A 19,701-nucleotide genomic window follows, 5' to 3' on the forward strand; every position below is an offset into this window, starting at 1 on the left:
TGTCCTTTGCTACGACCAGCCCAGCCCACAGCCGAGCAACTCAGGGCTGCAGGGCTCTTCTCCCCTTGCGGCTCTCCTTGGCAAATGGGAGGGAAAAGGCTGAAATACCTGAAATCTTTTGTAGAGGTTAGCAAACTCTGCTTCCCTACCCCGCCGCCTCCCGTCTTTTCTCATCTGGCATTAAAATCAGTGGTTTCAGCGGTTTTAAGATCTGCTTGAGACAAGCAATGGTTGTATTTGCCGTCACCAGAAACCAACAGGAAAGGGGTGGAAAGGAAAAGAAAGAGGGGGGAAAATGGAAAAAAACGGCTTTTTTTTCCCTGCAATTTCATAATCAGGCAATTTGCCCCCAAACGGCGAAAGCGAGCCCCTGCCAGGCAGCCGTGCCACACCGCCGCTGCCCAAGTCACTCGCGCGATGGTTCACGTTGCAGCACTGGGGAGTTGATTTCTCCTGGAGAGCCCTGCAGCATGAACACCCCACTGCTAAAAATAACTCAGTAAATCAAATTTAAAAATCACAGCAGCTCCGATCATTTCTGCAGCGGGAGCCAATAAAGTCAGGCCTTTCCTTCTTAACCTAGAGCCACATGCAGATATTGCACATTGCCATGTGCATAACCTATTTAAAGAATTTATATGCGTCATAAGGCAAAGGTGACTTTCCCCCTTCTTCCTTGCAGCCCACCACCCTGCAAGATGATACTAGGAAAAAGCACATGCGCTTATAACCACTGCACACAGAAATATTGCAAGTGGGCCAGCGTTATAGCTCCCCAAGAAATACAGGCTTTGCATTGTAACGGTAAGTACTGCAGATCACTTAACTGCCCAAACCCGTTACTCTAAGCTGCCTATAAATAAATGGAGAGAGAGACGGAGAGAGAGAGAAAGAGAGAGAGAATAGCTTTTTTAAAAGAGCTCCACAATTAATTTAATCGAGTTATCTCTAGGTACCTTTTCAAGAGACAATCAAGCCAAGGAACTAAATGGAAACTTAGACAGTGAAGACCTGGAAGTATTAAATTCATCCTTTGGTGAGTTACAGGAGGCAAAGGAAAGTAATTATTTACCAGTGATTGAGCGGAGGTGGAAGTGCCATCAGTGACCGAGGCTGCACTGAGCCTCCAAGCCAAACTCTGATGGGCACGTGGATTTCGGGTTAGCGTGCACCAAGCTGCCTGAGCATCACCACTGCACACTTAAAACACGCTCAGTTCCTCGGGTATGCTTGCTCTGTCCTGGTCCCGTTGAGCTGGGGAGAGTCATTTGGAAGTGGCACCGTGGGAGAGTGGTACGGGGGTTACACCGAGCATCTTTTGCCAGGGAGGAGTGCTGTCCCGACTCCCTCCTGCTTTGCTTCGAGGAGTGCCCAGGAACGCGTTTGAAATCAATGCGAGTTGGCATAGATGTTCTGTAACATTTTGTTTAAATTCTCTGCAGTGAGTTATGGGTGAGGTTTTCCTTTTTAGAAAATTAGGTTTTCTCTTCTGGATGCCATTAATCAAAACTAATGATGTCTCTCTGACGGTGAGGCTTTCCCAGCAGCTGAGAAAGAGCAGCCCACATTATCGGCTGGAGAGGGCTGCAACCCACCGGGGCTTGTAGCCTCCCGGCAGGGAGAGCACAGCTCTCCGCCAGCCCAGGTACCGCCAGCCCGGGCTCCGAGGCTGTACAAGCCATCCGAGCAAGACGAATTACCGAGGCTTCGCTCAGACGTGTTCAAAGGTCGGAGCCGTGCTGAAGCTCCTGACCTCTCCTGCGAGGCAGCGCGCATCCCCTGAACGCCTGTGGGCCCCCACCCCTGTGAAATGTGGGGGTACGGGGTTCACCTCTGCCTGCTCCGCACTGCCAGGTTCAGCAGGCAGGATCAGGCAGGAGAGCTTTGCCTAGTCCTAAAAGCCAGGCAGGGCTTTGGTGTCACCATCCCTTTCCTGCCTATGCTGATGTCGCAAGTGCGGTCTGCGACAGCACCGTGCCCCGGGTTCAAAAACTCCACCACCCGACACCACCAAATTTAGGTTTGCTGTCCAAATTGAAGCCGGGTCTAGTCATTTTCTCGTGAAATTGGGTCTCGCATTGGAAAGGTCCTTTCTGGCCCCCAGGGCCTTTGCACCGGCACATCCCCGAGCTGGGCAAAGTCCACGCGCGCTGCAGGATGGCGTTGGAGAGCCATGGGCACACTGAGCAAGCGACGTGCGTTAGAGGCAAATCAAAGCCAAAATAACAAAACAAACGCGTGCATCGCTTTTCCCTCTCTGTCGACCATTGCCTAGTGCTTCTGTTTTGCTTTTGGTTTGGGTGCCAGCTACGCTGTTCACAATTATAGGCATGAGAACGGGCAAAAGCCCCACATTACCAAACCACTGCCATGGCAAGTAGGATCAGTAGTAGGCAATGTAAGAGGATCTGCTCTATTGAAGACCTTTCCACTTTAGCCTCAATATTCTAACAAAGACACGTTATAGACAGTACAGAAAAGCCAAAGAATTTATCAGCATTTGTCGATATTCCTAATGAAGCAGAAGATTCAACATGCAATAGAATTAGCCTACAACAAACCCTTGCATTGGGCCCATCCTTCTGAGTCCAGAAATCTCCTGCCTATTCCAGTCCAATACCCTTTTGAGAAATGAGCATCCCTCGAAGCCATTATCATTATAAGCTAAAAGGCCAAATGAGACAAAGTACTGTTGCTCTTCATCTGAATAAACAAATCATTTTTAGATCAAATGCATTAACAATTCATCATTCTAAAATCCAATCAAAAGGAAAAAACAACAATACAGAACATTGATTTCCTACAGCTTTATCTTAATGAAGTGCACATTCCCTTCGTAATTAGCTTTGGAAGGTTTTTTTCCCCTTTCCTCAAGCTAATGTGTTATTTGATTTCCATCCAAATGTTACTAAATTGGAGGAAATTTCCCCAAAATGAAGTGGCTTTTGATAATACAGGAAAATGTCTACTCTCTCACTTCGCTATTTTTTCCACCAAACAGCCATACTTGTACTGCAGATGATTCAACTTTATTGCATGGTGTCTTTGTGAGGATGCTTAAATCAATGCCACAGTCGCTGTATTCTGCACAATGTGCCATTTGTAAACCAGAAAATACAACCTCGCCGCTTTCATCCTTTTCCTTACAGACATCAAATATTAATTTAACTTATATTATTACAGGGAAAAAGTGGACTGTGTTTTATTAACATTTCTAAAATTATAGATATTCAACCCAAAAAGTAGACTCCAGACAAGGCTTGAGAGTCTCCCGCTTGGATTTTATTTGACTTAATTAAAAAGCACTCAGTTCCTTTGTGCACTAAAGTAGTTGCTGACATTGCAGTAGCCACTCAGTCTTTCAAACCAAAACTATTACCTGAACTTAATAAAGTGTCTCTTTAATTCATACACCCCCATGAACCCACCTGTCTCCCACAGACACAACGTGCTCCTTGCTAACGACCAGCGAAGGCAGCGAGTTGACAGCAAACTCACCAGCACCCTGGGGTAGCTCAGCTGCCCCGTAACATAATTTCCATCACCTTTTATCTGCTTTCTCTGCCATTCATACCGTTATCCAACATCCGTGATCCAATGATCCACCACGCATTGCTGGAAACGCTTTTTGTCAAGCCACCTCTCCGTTCCTCCCCTAAATCTCTCTTTTAAATCTTTTCTTCTTTAAATGATGCTGAACAGAGGACTATTGCTTTCATCCTGCTTCACTGAGTATTTGCTGAAATGCAATGGCTAATTTGATAGTCTGATTTTATTTGGATGTATTGCCGGGGTACGTGGCAATACCTACGACAGAGAAAAAAGCCCTAAACCCTACAATCATCACCTTATTCCTCAGTTATACAGAAAGTCAAGTGTGACCTTATCAAAATCTTGGCTTTCAATACGAGAATCCCTGTCTTAATCCAAATTTTGGTCCTAGGCCTCTGGTAAAAAGAAAGGTCCTATTTCAAGCACAGACCAGATCTGTTCTGGCAATGCAGAGCATCGATACCTGGAGGGAGCTGCAAATGCTCTGGCTCCACGCGGGACCGAGACGGACCCTCCGAATCTGTTTGCCTCAAATGCAAGGCTCTGGGAGCTGCATCTCCTGAAACTGGCGGTGGAAATAGTTGTGGGGTTGGATTTTTTTTTTTCAACTCACACACTCAAAAGAGAACAAAGCCGTTCCCTAATACAGTTTGTGCATTTTATGGACCAAACAATTAAATAGGTTTTAAAACATGTGCTGACTGCATAATTCCATACAGGGGAGTGTACTCAGCATTTTTAAACAGCAACTGATACGAGATACCACTTAATAGTACAAAACACCAGCAGTCCCGTTAAAATCAATAGAAAATTAGATGCTATGAAAATGCAATATGTGTCCAATTAGTTATAATTGGAGCAAATGGTGATGCGGATAAACTCCTGGAGGAAGACGTATTTGTCCAGAACGCTCCCTGCTTGCTTTCGGCACGGCACAGTATCGGCGGTGGCGGGCTCTGCTGTATCCTATAGCATGAATGATGATCCATCTAATACACGTATGTTAACTGTTATCTAATTATGGAGTTGCTCAGAGCCTGCAGGACTGCTTTGGTGCACCACTGTGCGTGGTGAAAAATGATCCTCTGTCACACGGAAACCTCCCTGTTGGACTTGACAAATTATGCCAGCAAACCTGTTTAAGAACTAAAAAATCCTTGGACACAGTGACAGGCAGAGAAAGGTGCTGTTTGGGGATAGTTATTTATTTATTTATCTGGCGGAGTTTAAGAATTGTGGCTCAGTCCCACAGACACTCACTTTTTTTCCTGCCTGTCTGTTGTATCAGTTCAAACTCCTTCTCACCGATTATTTTTCAGGCTTCTTCCAACTCCTAAAAACTCAGCTGCATGGCAAAACGGGAACTAGGTTATGCAATTCTAACGCTTTATTTTTAACATCTTTGGTGCAACATATTGGCCTCCTCTTTGTTTCATCTTATGACTAAAGAAAAAGAGCAAAGATCCCATATTGCAGCGGCACAAAAGGTACATCCCCAGCCAAGCATTGCCCCAAGCCCTTCATGCCCTCGCAGTGGATGGAAGCACATTACTTGTGGCACAACAAACATTATTAATCTGGGAGTGTTTTTTCATATAAACCCTATAAAGTATCGGTTATTTTATCAAAACTATTGGCTCAGAGCTAAGAAGCAATAACTTTCTCCAGGGTTCATATTTTATTTCCATTTTAAGTTAATAATACAAATTATTAAAGACTTATGGCCACACAAAAAAAAAAGAAAAAAAGCTCGTGTTTACCCAGACCTGAAACCTTTTCGCATTACTGGACACTCTTACTTATACTGTTAAGGGAACTGTCTCTCAAGAAAGGGAAAAAAAAAAAGAGGTGGCAGCTTTTATTTGTTACGCTGACTCAGCCGAACGGTGGAACAAGAAACGTTAAGACCCAATCCATAACTTTTGTGGCCGCTCAAAGGACGTATTCTTCCTCGACACTGATAAAAGTTTAATATGTAGTTGCCCAGGTTTTTAATAAACTTGTCAACAAAAGAGCAAGGCAAATTGATGGGGAACCTTCCCAGGAATAAATTCAGCTTCAAATAGGCCAAATGAGCACGGAGGACAGGGAGGGGACGGCACACGGGTGACTTTTGCTGGTCTTTGCAAAAATGGCACAATAGATTTTAGTGGGTGCGGGTGCGTCTTATTGTCTCAAAGACAAGGCTTTAGGACAAAGCTGGCTTAATTTAAAGAAAGCAAAGTGGTGCGGATCCCCGCGCATCACAGCCCTGACACCGGTGAGGAAGGGAAGGGACAAAACCCGATATAAATACCCCTCTCGCCCTGCCTGCCCATGCATCCCAGTCCCCGTCCCGCAGCAGACCCACTCGGGGACAAGCTGCAGCTCACTCCCTGCTTTTTATCCCATGAAAAGGATTGCAGATATTTCAGGACATCCCTTCCAGGTAGCACCTGCACAGCCATCTCCTCTGCTCGGCCAAACCATCCCCGCTCCCTGGCTCCATCTTTTCCCTTCAAATACTCAAGGCTGAGCTTAATTCAAGCAAAATACAGTCCTTTTCCACTGCTGTTGCAGGAGCTGGATCACACCCTTGCAGCCTGTAGCTACACGTACCCCTCGCATATAGGGACCAGTTATATTGCACCCACGCGGACATAAACTACACACACTGTCCACCTTCTGCAAGGTTAGGAGTGAAATCACTGCATGAGATTCATTATTTTCTACTAGCCTCAATCAAGTTGGTGCCTTAAATTATTAAGACTTGGGGTTTTTTTGTTAATTCGTTTACCCGAAGTAAACACAAATATTAAATCAGAGCTTTCAATAATCTCGCTGCCAGCAAATTAACCCACGGCATCCCAGAAAGGGACACCAGTCTCTTCATCTCAGCCACTCTTTGCGACAATTTGCTTCCCGCGTTGCCAGCTCCCTCCTGATGCTTTCCTTCCTTTGCACTGAACAGTTTTCGACAGCCGAAAGCCAAGTCCTGCCTCCGACACCGGCTCACTTCTCAGATTGGAAGCGCTGCCCCGGCCGTCGCGGTGAACTTTATTCTTGATTGCTCTTAGGTCACTGGATTCCTGCTCCCGTAGCTTTATCCGACTCCCCAAATACCAGGGTTGACTTGCCTATGTAAGGGCTTTGCAGGGATGGCTCCCATCCTTACAGCTGCTGGGTGACTTCTGCGGTCAGTGGTCACGAGTCCCGCGCCTCTTGGCTGCCCAGATGCCACCTAATCCGGTCCCACCAGAAGGGCAGCTGAGAATGAACGCTATTTATAGCAGTTGTTCCCCGGTCTCCCTGGGCTCATCAGTCTGCCCAGGGCTTTTTTAGATAGCGGCACAGGTCCCAGCGCAGGCCATATCTGGGCATGGCGAGGCATTTAGAGGCATGGCCCTGTGCTTCATGAGAAAAAAAAAAAAAAAAAAAGGAAAAAAAAGGAAAACCCTGCATCTGTTGGAGATGTCAGTCGTCCTGCTTCCCCCGAGCCCCAGCGTGTAGCTGGTCTCCTGAGCACCACCAGCAACTGCTCCAACTGCTAAAACCTTTGACTATTAAATTCTGCTTTATTCAAGACATATCTGTGTCTGAAAGCCTTCCCCTTGCACACAAGGATATCCACCATCGGCCTCTGCTCCTCCCTACAGACCGCTTTGCAAAAATACAAACCAAACCAGGGATTCACGCTGATGCTTGTTAAACGGCGCAAGCAAAAACGCCTTCAGAGCATCACGGGGCGCAGCGGCAGTCACAAGCCCGGGGGCTACGCCGGCATCGCACAACCTTCCCGGTGCTGGTAGAGTCAGCCGGCAACGTGGCACTGTGCGGTATTGCGCCCAGACTGGTAACCAGTATCCGTGAGGCAGCGAGCAGCCCCTTGGTGCTGGAGCATCTCGTGGACCTCATCGCACGCCTTGCTCCCGCTTGGAGATCCCCCAGGCAGCTACGGCCCCGCGGGGTCCCGGTTGAGCTCCGGCCTCGGCATCTCACGCCCTGCACCCGCTCGGAGATGTTGGGGAGCCCGGACAAGTCTTTGCGTTTCGGCACGAGGGCAGAAGGGGCACAGTCCAGCCGGGCTGCGCCATCTCCCCAAAACACAGGCCAGGCGTCACTGTGCAAGCCAACACCAAAGTGGGGAAGTCCTTACAAACGCAGAACAAGTTTGTCCTTGGGTAGTCGCATCAACCGGCCTTGGCCTCCTCCAGCTTTAGCCTCACAGCGCAAGCAGCGGCTTCAACGTCTCCAAGGCGAACACCTACTCTGCCTCTGGGGGAAACTGAGGCAGGGGAGCTACACGACTCACCCGCAAGCCCAGTGAGCCAACGGCGCAGCCCGTGCCCTCAGCTCCCATCCCTAGAGCACTGGGCTGCTCTCACCGTGACCCCGCCACGTCCCAATGGGAAAGCATCTCGCAGCATCGCTGCTGGCTCGGCCGAGGTCAAGAGCAACTTCAGCATCAAGCGGCAAACATTAAACCTAGCATCTTCTCTGGGAGGCAATTGCAAGCGCGGTACTTAAATCAGCTCTGGGCTTTCAGGGAAGGGATCCGAGCTGAGGAGTGAGGATATTTCTCTTGCGAGGAACACACCACCCCCTCGCCCACAGTCACTGCTAAGTGCAAGATGTGGTGAAAGTCTTTAAAAATAGATATATTCCCAAGCAATTCAAGCCGCTTGCATCTGGCAGGGCAAACCTAGCATGGAAGCTCTTTCTTACTGACTAAAAAGGATCGTTAGCAGCTCAAGGCTCGTGCAACCTTGACTCTCTCCTCCTCTCTTCAGGGCCTTCTCTTGTTCTTGGCCTAAACCAGTCCTGGGAAACACAAGGGAAGCCCTGCCCAGCTAGGCTGGTGTCAAAGGCAGGGAGAGATACTGCAGTGCAGTGCTGATCTCTTCTGCAATCGGACGTGCAGACTAGCCCGAATGCTGAGTCAGCACAATTTCTTTTTTGATTGGTTGATCTGAGTAACATACTTTCAATGTATGCTAAAGGGGCAGCAATTAATACATTTTCCCCCTTTCCCCACCTTTCCAAACCGCTTTGAATCGAACGCACAAATCTCACCCCCAAAGTCACTCTCTGGTCCTAAATATTCTGAGACTCTTTCATTTTTAATTTAGGGCATTAAAAAAAAAAAATTTGCAATCTAAGCGATGCTCACTTTGATCGACTTGTGCTGCTGCAGCTAAAATATCTGTCCTGCAGGTCAATCTAATCATGCTTAATAGCAGTTTATTCTTCAACGCAACATTTTTCACGTTGGGTCGACAGTTTTAAATGAGATTGCTGATGCACCCCTTTACTAATGCTTTTACCAGGGCCAGCACATCCCTTGAAATACTTGTGCAATAAAATGCTTTATTGCTCTTGATGAATGCACTATTAAACTTGAATTGCAAACATGCCCCCCCCCCCCTTTTATTTTTTTTCAAAAGAGGGTGCTGGAATTTATGGGACCACCTGTCTTCCAATATTAAGTAATAGAAACAACACTAATAATAGATCATCAGCACAACAAACACACAAAACTAAAAAAAATAAACCCGCCGGGGAAAAACCGCATGGCACAAATTCGTCCCTGTGCTCTCGTGTGCACGTGCAAAATATCCATCTTATACCTGCCGGTAGTTCCGCTTACATGCGGAGAATTCATCTCGAGAACGGCTGGATTTTGTGAGGCATAGAATAGAAAAATTTAACTAATTTGGTCCACTGGATTTATGGCTTTTACAATTCTCAAAGCTCCTGTTTCCATGCCCGACACCGCACAGTCCTCAGTTTGCAGGATGGATGGGCGCACCTGAGCATCCCGGCGCTGCTGCGCGGCAGCGGGTCCAGCACAGATGCTCCTCGCAGCGCGCCCGCCCACGGCACTCGAGGCTGGGAGATGCTCACCGGTTTATAAAGAGCGAAAGAGATGCGGCTTAATTTTAGCTACCGAATAGAGTGGATCTAGTGCAATGTTAACAGTCGCGGTTTTAATCCGAAGACGCGTAAAAGGGAAGAAGAGCTGCCACGAAGCAGAAGAATGGCGCAAACTGGTTGCCGAAGGCCTGCAGCCGTCGTCTGCTTCCATCGACGCCAACAGCAAGGGGCTGCCGTGGCTCTGGGGGGGCCACGCACAGACACCCCATATTGGTTTTATCATCATCCAAGCCCGGGTGCCTTGCACCACGGCGAAGCCTCCCTTGCCACCTCCGCTCCCATGCTGCGAGACAGCGCTCAGAGTTATAGCTTTGAAAATATTTACATAAAAAATAAATCTGAGCACTTAGTGACTTCCTAAAGTTAGCGATTCCATGTGATTAACAAGCGTATTAATTCAAAGAGGGGGGGAAGGAGATAAAAATTGCATTAGGAATGCAGGTATCTACTGTAAATCAGACCATGAGCACCTTCGCGAGAGCAACGCACAGTGGCACAGGAGTTTTAGTAAAACCTGTGCTGAGGAAAGAAAGAACAGGAAGGAGAGAGAGAGAGGAAGAAAGAGGAAAAAAGAGAAAAAGAGGGAAAAAAAGACAAAAAAAGATTAGAAGACAGAAAAAGAGAAAAAAGATAAAAAGAGGAAAAAAGAGAAAAGATAAAAAGAGATTTTAAAAAGAGAAAAAATTAAGAGAAAAAAAGAAAAAAGAGGAGAAAAAAAAGAAAAAAAGAGAGAAAAAGAAAAGAGGAAAAGACAGAAAAAGAGGAAAAGAGAAAAAAGAAAGAGAAAAAAGAAAAAGAAAGAAAAGAAAAAAGAAAAGAGGAAAAAAGAAAAAAGAAAGAGAAGAAAAAGAAAAAGATAAAAAGAGAAAAAAGAGAAAAAAGAAAGAGAGAAAGAGGAACAGAAAAGAAAAAAGAGAAAAGAAAAAAGAAAAGAGAAAAAGAGAAAAAAGAAACACAAGGAAAGAAGGAAGGAGAGGACAGAAGGAAGGAGAAGGAAAAGGAGAAGAGGTAGGGCAAAGGCTCAGCAAGGAACGGAGGGAGATTTTATATATAAATTATATATAACATATAATTTTATGTTATATCCAGAATGGTGAGAATTGTCCTCGTTTTTCATCCGGAGACTCAAGCTAACATCAGTGATTTACAAGGGAGCGAAACTGCAACCCCGCTTGGGCACCAGAGCTTCCTTGCTCGGGCTCAGCTCGTTTCCCAGCATCCACCAGCTTGCTCTTTCAATCTGACCCCAAAATGGGGCTGGACACCCACAGGACCCATCCTCGTGGGGACCCGGGGGCTGGGGACCACCCCCACGCAGGGTGGCTGCTGGTGGGGCTGAGCCCAATGGACGACGCATCCCCGCAGCGAGGCTCCGAGAGCCGCCGCCGTGGCCGGCCAGGAAAAGCCCGGCTTTCCAGGGCCCAGCATAACAAGAGCATCCTAAAATGCAAACGGGATGATGTGCAAATCAGCCATCCTCCAGCACAAACCCGGCCTTCCCAACACCACCTGGCAAAGAAAAGGCTCCTCCTCCGCTAGGAAGGGGCTCAGCGCCTCCCACACCTCCATCACCCACGGTATTTACTTTAAACAACAACAAAAAAAGCTCTTAATAAACCCCCACCAAATCCTACACGCAGGAAACCTCCCCGATAGCCCAGCCTGCCTTTTCTAACCCGCTAGTCACGAGCGCCTGTTTACAGTTAAACCCCCTTTGGTGTACGCGTAACAAGTGACGATGGCGCTCGCCGTGAATCGAGCCTGATAAAGACTCCGCAAAATCCAAACTCCGAGTCTCGCCCGCTCCCCGTGCCCGGGAGAGGATGCTGCGACGGGTGAGATTTGATTAACTTCGGCGCGGGATGCCGAGGCATCACGCCTACCAACCGATGGCTTAGGAGCCCGTGAGCCAAGGGAAAATCACTCAAAAGCAAAAACCTTGCTCTCAGCTGCCCCGCGGAGATGGGAACGTGAGTTCGGGTAGCTGGGGAGCGGCTTTCTGAGGAGTTTGGCTTTGCCCGTCATTACAGGCGTCGCAGAAGCGTGAGGACGTTTGGGGCTGAAAGCTTTAAACCCTCGGCCGCGACTCCCACCTAGGCAGAACGTTAAACTTGTATTTAAACCCAGTTGCTTTCATCTTGCCTCATTATTGTAGGATGCTGGAAAAACAGCCGACTGTTTTACATTGGAAAAGGTTGAAAGGAAAAGCGAAAGCTAGTGAAGGCTTCCAGAATTAAAGGAGCTAATTTTCTTATTTTCCTTTGGGAAAATAAGACCCCTATATTCAGAGCACTCCTCTGGCTTTAGCTGTGATCTGCTGACTCGATGGCTCGTCACACCGACAAGGAAGATCTCCCTCTCTCCAGTTTTAAGCACAGAAAGTTTTAAGGTGGGAAAGGTTCGAAAAGCGGAGTTTGCACATTAATTTAAAGCTAAAACACTGCACGCCTGAGTCACAACTGTTGTATCCTTTTTCTCTTTTTTCTTCTCCCCCCACCCATCTCCTTTTGTTTTTCCTAGATTTAAAGATCAGTCAGCTCTTTTTGCTATCTAGCCTTATTTTTTGGGGGGGAAAAGGGTTGATGGGGAAGCAGGAGAAAGGAGCGATTGGCCTGCATCCCTGTTAAAACCCAGGAGCGGACAGCCAGCTTTCCTCTGGCATCGCCTTTCAAAGCCCATGCCGCAGTCAGCATATTGAATATTTAATGTCCTGATGAGCATTTCCACCTGCTGACACAGGCAAAGTGACAGAACAATACACGCGCTGGAACAAGATCATCAATTGACTCCCCAGTCGGTCTGCCAGGTCAGGCAGTTTAAAAAAAATAATAATATAAAATAATCTGTCTGTCTTTCTCCCCCGCTTTGCCCGGGGTCACACATTGCTCCTCCGAGAAGGGTTCCCACCTGAAATACATACTTCTTTACATTCCATAGCTTGCCAGGTTCATATGGGCATATAAAGAAGTATGTCTCTCAAGCAGGTAGTTTCAATATGCGCATTTATATGGTCACAGGAGGAAAAATAACACTGATTTACAATTTACATCCCGAGAGTGAGTCACGGCTCAGTTTAAACCAGCAGACTTTCCTCCTGCCCAGCCCATGTGCGGGAGACACACACCCCCCCGCCCCCGGCTCCCGCTCCTCGCCGGTAATCCCGGGCTTTGCCCTCGGCAGGTGATGGATTTTGGTCCCTGGGAAGAGGAACTGGATAATTCACAGGACACAAAGCGGCAGCGGTCCGGTGGCTGCCCTGGCAGGGGCTCTTTGTCACAGAAAAGGCACAGAGTAAAAGCCAACCTCCCACTCCACCTAAAAAGTAGGTGTTTCATTTGAAATCGTAAACTTTCAGCAATTAAAAAGACCAAAATGTGCTTTAGTGGAAGGGATTTGCTCTATACGCATGTAGATATCATTTTAGACAAAGCCATGTGGGGGAAAGTTAAATACACATTTTTTCCCGATTGCCTCCATCCTGCAGTTTGGAAACAAAAAGCCAATTTGTTTTCAGAAAGCCAAAAATCAAATGGCCAGCTACTGATTTACAAGCCGACACCGGGAAGGACTGCTCCATTTGCCAGAGTAAGAAAACTCATCAGCCCCAGACAAGCAATTGCTTTCATCAGTAAGTAGAGATTAAAGCATAGGAAGAAGAAAGCATCTTACCTAGTGAATCCAATGATTTTTCCTCTGCTGGTCACTGTGAGTGAGACACTACCTCGCAGAGAAGCAAACCCCAAAAGACAGCACACGCCTTTTGGGGAGTTCAGGGTATTTAAAAAGCAAAAAAAAAAAAAAAAAAAGACTTAAAAATCGCTTCGAAGAAGTCATCCGGTTGAGCTCCGCGCCAGCTGAGGGGTTTTGGGGAGACACCTGCAGATACGCAACATAAAAGGCAGCCAAAGCAAGGCGTCGGGAGCTCGGGCCAAAGTCTTTCCGAGTTATTCCCGCAGCCCCGTGGGATGCGCGCCCGTGCGCGCCGCCGCGCGCTTGTGCGCCCGTGGGGCTCGGCCCCGCGTGCAGCCGCTGGCTCTCCCCCTCTCCCTCGCCTCCTCGCAGCCGCGCTGAGCTTTAAAGCTCCCCGAACAATGTGGGCCGAGTGGCAGGGCTGCAAACGCCGCCCGGGCTGAATAGGAGACTATTATAGGCAGGATTTAGGCAGGGAGCGACGGCGGAGGTCACGCCGGGCGCTGCCTGCTCGCTGCCTGCTCGCTCAGCAGGGCAGGCAGGGCACGCTCACCTGCGCCCGCCGCCCCTCGCCCCGCCGCCGCCGATCGATACCAATTTACGGGCAAACGCGGAATGGCCGCCTTCGTCTTAATGAATTTTACCGTTTCTCACAGTCTTCTAATGAACCCTTTAAAGAGGGTTTAAGCAAACTTAGCAAGTGGCAAACTAAGCACTTTGGAATACCTAATCGCTTCGATGCTTTTCTACTGCTTTTTAAAATAGCACTGCCAGCTGGGGAGTAAATATTTCCCTGCTCCCCATCGACTTCTAGCACCACGCAAAGCAAAGGCCGCGCGGAGCCGGGGTGTAAATCCGCCGCGCTCGGCCCCCTGCCCCCCAAAATGGCTTTACACCGCTCACGCACCACCGGCACGTGCCGCCGTCCTGGCTCTGTGCAGGTCCCCTCCTCGTTCCCCGAGTTTGTTGGCCCTTTTAATCGTCATTTGTCTCATTTCAAGGCAAATTTCAACCTTTAGTTTGGATTAAGGGGAAGAGAGATGGAGCTGTGGCACCATTGTAATGCATGACTGCAGTGAAATTAAAGCAAAGGGAGAGCTGAGGAGTGTGAGGGAAAGTCTGAGTGCTTAAGATTCAAAAAAAAAAACCCCAACAAAAATCAAAGTGCTGGCGGGGGGTTTTGCACAGCCAAGGTACTCCATGGTATTGAATTTCCTTCAGATCGACAACAGGAGGGCAGCTACTGGACTTCTTGGACAATTAAACATCTGCAACTCATACCCAATTTGCTTTCTTCAAATGCATTTGACATAGGCTGTCTTGAACGGTCCCCAACTTCTGCGGACGAGCGGGACGGCGGCTGCCGGCCACTGAAGAGAGCACTACGCAAGAGCTAAAATAATGACCTTTTAAATCCTCACTAAAACTGAAGACAATGACACAACCACGGCAGCAAAGTTCATCCTGGAGATTTAAATTTGCTTTGAGGCTCTGGGTGGAAGCTCGCGCTTTCCAGGGTTGTGCTTTTTGGTGGAGGAGCAGAAAAATGGCGTGACGGTGCTTTTAACGGTGACGCCAGAGGCACCCCGTGGTTCCCATCCTGCAGCTACCACCAAGAGTAAGTGGTGGTGGGCGAGCGTCATCCAACGTCCTCGACCCACCTAGGCTCGCTGAGCTCCTGGGCTTGCTCTTATCAGAAAAACATGCGCAATGCAATTGTGGCTGTTCTGGGGAGAAAAATAGACGGAGACCTGGATAGTGCAGAGGCCAAGGGGCAAATAAAAGGGGAGGGAAGAGCCTGAGGTATTGCCTGGAGGCAGAGGGGGAAGGAGGATGGTGGGAGAGATGGAAAGCAAGGTGCTGTGTGTTATATCCCTGCTCTGCCCCCCGGCTCAAGGTGCTGCTCAGGTCCAGGTGGCAAAGTCGAGCTGGAGCTGTGCAGCACAAAACTTTGGGGACTTTGGACACAGCCCGTATTTAGGGCTGGGTGCCGGAGAAGGGAGAGGCAAGCGGGGCCGAGGCAAAGGCATGCCCTCGCCCCAGCGCAGCCCACGGCAGAGGGACTGGGCTGGACTGGGCGCGGGGCTCAGTCCTTGGGAGACACAGACACAACCATGCGCTCGAGAGAAAGCCAGCAATTAAACTGACAGCACAAATCACAGATTTCTGCCTATACAATTACACACAATTGCTGAGTGTACACTCTCTCCGGCACAGACATATACATGTATCCATACTCTCAACACAGCCTGGAGATGCGTTGTATTTGGATGATACGTTACACCTGCTTTTATATAGCATCTACATACCTCTGTATAAAGATGTGTCAAATATACATAAGCATGCTATAAAACGTACCTAAATTTGTGTGCGTGTGTGTATGTACCACAGTATCCATCTCACAATACCGATGTCTATATATTTATGAGACTAGGTATCGCCACTATCGTATAAAATACAATGACCATAGTCAACTCTGAGCTGCAGAAGCAATAACAGTCAATTGATGTATGAAGTGTAACCTGAATTCCAAACCCTTGCAGGGAAAACCTAACTTCTCCTCCTCCTCATATTGCCTTTCTGATCGTCCACAAACCATGCGCCTGTAATTAACGCTCATTTCTCGGCATTTTAACAGTTAATCACCGCAGCACTGAGATCATTGCAAGTTAGGCTAAGTTTAACCACATTTCACCCTTTTGCTCTGGCTGGTATTAGCTCATAGCACTAGTTTGTTGCAAATAAATAAATAAAGCCCCAATCCCCCCAGGTGTCATTAGCCAGCCTGTGTCTGAATTAGGCATTTAAAAGCCGGTTTAACCTTGCAGAACGGTTGCATGTCAAAGTTCTAACATTTCAGTTCAGATTATTCTAGTGCACTGCTTGCTCTGCAGTTTGTTAGTTTTTTTTTTTTTTTTTTTTTTAAATGCGGAGTATGCCACAGCAGAACAAAAAAAAAAAAGAGGGGGGGTTGGGGGGGGAAGGTCTCCTAACCCATCCACAGATCAAACACACACCCAGCACATCCCCGCACAGACACACACACGCGGCACACACGCACACACATACATTTGCCGGATGCAAAAGCCCACATTTAAGTCCCCAGGTAAGTTGGATGGGCACTCAGTCTTGCATTGACCAGAAAAAGTGTTTAAAAACAAGCTGAGCTGGTAGCAGTTAAAGGCAAGGCAGGGAGCAGAAGAGGGAAAAAAAAAAAAAAAAAAAGACATACCAGTTAGGAGCTTCTGTTGCAGCAGAGGACTCACCAGAGCACTAGCTGAAAGCTGAATCAGCTTTCGAGAGTTAGGGATGCATAGAGGAGGGTCATGGAATCACAAGGTAATAATGCGCTTCATGCTGCAGCCGTCAGCCTTCTCCTTATAGCCAATCTCTAATGCAGGAAGGGAAAAAGAGAGCAGGCCCAGGAATGGTATTAGTCCTCACTTGGAGAAAAAAAAAAAAAAAAAAAAAAAAAAAAAAATTTAAAAAAAAAAAAAATCATCAGGCAAACCCCTCCCCTCCCCATCCACCCTTACCTCACCCCCTCCACCCAGCACCACTACAACTCCATCCCCGCTGCTGCATCGCGGCTTGCTGGGGCGGGGGGGGGGAGGACGGCGGCAGGCAGCGCGGTACAGCGGGGGCTGAGCGCCGGAGCCGGGGAGGGATCCCGGGGAGGGGGGGGGGGGGGGCAAAGCGGGGCTCCGGGGAACGCTGCCGGCGAAGCAGGAGTTAAAGAGAAGCAACCTTGCCCGCCCGGATTGCAGCACACCTTGATGCGAAAGGGCTGCGCCTGCAGAAGTGCCTGCGCCCCCCCCCTCCTCCTCCTCCTCCTCCTCTTCCTCCTCCCCCCCCCCCCCAACACCCCCCTCCTTCTTCCCCCGGGGGGGTCAGCCCGGGCTGGGGGTCAGGAGGGATACACAAGCACAGCCCGGGGGGGGGGGGGGGGGGTTGAAGGGGGGGGGGGAAGAGCTGGTCAGAAAACGAGTCCACCTTTCCAGTGCTTATATACCCAGCGAAGCATCCGAAACACGCACTCCCGGGCGAGTGGCCCCTTCTCGTGTTCTTCCCTCCCTGACCATATTTAGTCAACCACGGCAAAAAATAGCCTGTCAGCTGGAGGCTGCTGAGCAGTATTTGGAGTTCAATCGCTCCTCGCAGCCCATTGACTACTGGTCCTGCAGGGTCCTGACTCTGCCTTTTTTTTTTTTTTTTTTTTTTTTTTTTTTCCCTCTGCTATTTTTAGCTAGGCCAAATAAAGAGGGAGCTCATCTTACTACTCTCTGCCGGCCCGAGGTTTCGCGGGGCCCTGGCTATGTTTGGTAAGCGTCGGCGTTGGGAGACGCGGAGCGGAGACCTTGTCCGTGCCGGAAGACCTTTGGCTCCCTCCTGTATTTATTCTTTTCCTCTCCTTTTCTTTCTTTCATTTGTATTTCTTCCTCCACGGTAGAAAGGCATCCAGGGAAGAAGGTGAGGAAGAAGCTCGAGGCATTCTGATTTTCACCTTACAGAGGGAAGAACCGGGATTCAAAGACCTCATGCTGGGGCCAAGTCCCTCATCATGACGTCCTGGGCACCTCGTTGTCTGGCCACGTCTGTCCTCCTGCGTCTCCAGAGGTGCTGAAGGCTGGGAAGGTGTTGGACCTCCTGTCCTACGTGGGGAGCACTGGGGAGCCCCATCGCCAGCCAGGGAAACCCCCCCTGCTATGGTGGGTTAATGGGGGTCACAAACACAGCAGTATGGGCCTTGAGGTCGTGGGAGCTTTCCAGCCTCCAAAGTTTCACCCAGCGGTACACCGGGGAGGGGCGATTTTGGCAGCACAGGCACTGCCCTTGGCTTGCACTCGGAGAAGCAGGTGAATGTCTCTAGAAACTTGAGTTAGACCCAGCTTCAAAGTAAAGAAGTCCAGGACAGCAGAGTCCTGGGGATGTCACCTTGGGAGAGTAGATAAATGATGGCACACATGGCATTGGCTACATTCAGCCAACCTGTCCTGCTTGTTTGCAGCCGACCCCCACCTTCTGAATCCAAGACCCCCGTGCCCTGCCCACACCAGGTCTCTACACCGTGCCGCCTCGTCAAGGCTCACCCAGAAGGACCACACCACCTCCTTACACCCCAAGGGCACCTCATGCTGCTGATGGACCACTGCCGTGGGCAGGTTTTGGGGGATCGGGGCTGGAGGAACCGCTATCTGCCAACACATGCTTGGGTGGTGGTGGTTGGATGTGGAGCCGGGGTGGGAAGTTTGGATGAACCCCAACGAGGTGCCCAACACCCTCTGCTCCCATCAGCAATCAATGAACGTGGAGCAAAGTTCATGTCAAAGTGATGGAGATGCCCACCCATGGGGTCTGTGCACTGTTGCACAGAGACCCGGCGGTGCCGATCCCAACGGATACCTCCACTTGGGACATCCGTGTGACACCGTCAGGCAACACTCATCTGAGGTTGTTGTACTTGTTGGGAGCTGATAGCACGTCATCTAAGGATGGGAAATGCCTGCAGGAACCACCCCATAGTGCCACGAGGTGGGAAGGGCTCCCAGGAGGTCCCAGTGGTGCTTCCCCATGCCCTGATGTCTGAGGTCCCCAGCTCCAAGGACGATGCCAGAAATAGCTGCTACGGCTGACGCGTCTGTTCTCTGTCCTGGGCTGCTTTGGCTCTTTCTCTGTCTCAGCCAACGGCTCTCCTGAACCCACGCCGGGAACTCGGTTTTCCCTCTGCCCTCCCGGTCCCAAGGACAGGCTGTTCCACACCGTCACTGTTTGGATAGCCCACGATGGGGTGGGGGGCAGCAAAACCATGAATCTGGTGTCCCTGAGGTGCCAGAGCCATCTCTGCGGTGGCCACAACATAAAGCAGCCCCCAGGCAGCTCTATCTGACCCCAGGGACCAAACCTGCCACCCCCCCACGGGACTGGCAGTGGGGAGAGAGCCTGTAGGAAATCTTCTCCCCCCTCACCACTCCTCTGCCCCAACGTGGTCCTTGTGACCACCAATGTCCCCTTTGCACCTTCAGCTCATTTCCCTGCAGAACAGCCCAGAATTTCCTGCAGTGGCATGAACCGCATCCGTTGGTTTTTATGCCTTCTCTTTTCCATCACCACAGGGATGTCCAAGCTGCTGCCCCTCGAGCATCAGCCAGGACTTTCAATGCTTCCCAGCCCATGCCCTTTCAATAGCTGAAGCCATGGAAGCCCTTCTCCACCCCGGCTCACCCCAGGGCCACCCCAAATCCATTCAAGAAGGCCTTTACCCAAAATACCAGCCCAGCCAGCCCAGGGGTGGTTGGTTGCCTGTTACCCTCTTGGGAGCATCTTGGGGTTTTTGAGAACCCGAGTGCCAAAAGCGACAGGTTCTCATGCTATTTTCAGCCCCATCCGAAATCACAAAGTCCCTGGGAGGAGCGGCTCGCCGTGCCCCGGCGGGACCCTGCACCGGCGGCACTGGAGCTGTTAAGAGCTGCTCGCTATCGCAGGCGCAATCGTGCCCTTCTTTGGATTGAGTGAGTTGTTATCACATCCCTGACAGGTTCCCCAGGG

General features: G+C 49.4%; 1 long non-coding RNA gene across 4 annotated transcripts; it reads right to left on the reverse strand.

Moving 5' to 3' along the window:
* Window positions 1–14,552: 14,552 nt before the first annotated feature.
* LOC115339473 lies at window positions 14,553–17,084 on the reverse strand. Of its 4 annotated transcripts, none has more exons than XR_003922731.1 (3): window positions 16,928–17,084; window positions 16,388–16,598; window positions 14,553–14,882 (listed from the first exon to the last, which is right to left on the reverse strand). It is a non-coding gene; the product is annotated as an uncharacterized LOC115339473 (long non-coding RNA). The 4 variants fall into 4 exon arrangements; XR_003922733.1 differs by having other exon boundaries at window positions 16,388–16,546; window positions 16,903–17,084; XR_003922730.1 differs by having other exon boundaries at window positions 16,388–16,546; window positions 16,928–17,081.
* Between the last annotated feature and the right edge of the window lie 2,617 nt (window positions 17,085–19,701).

The sequence above is a fragment of the Aquila chrysaetos genome, chromosome 3 (assembly GCF_900496995.4).
Source record: "Aquila chrysaetos chrysaetos chromosome 3, bAquChr1.4, whole genome shotgun sequence".
Lineage (NCBI taxonomy): Eukaryota > Metazoa > Chordata > Aves > Accipitriformes > Accipitridae > Aquila > Aquila chrysaetos.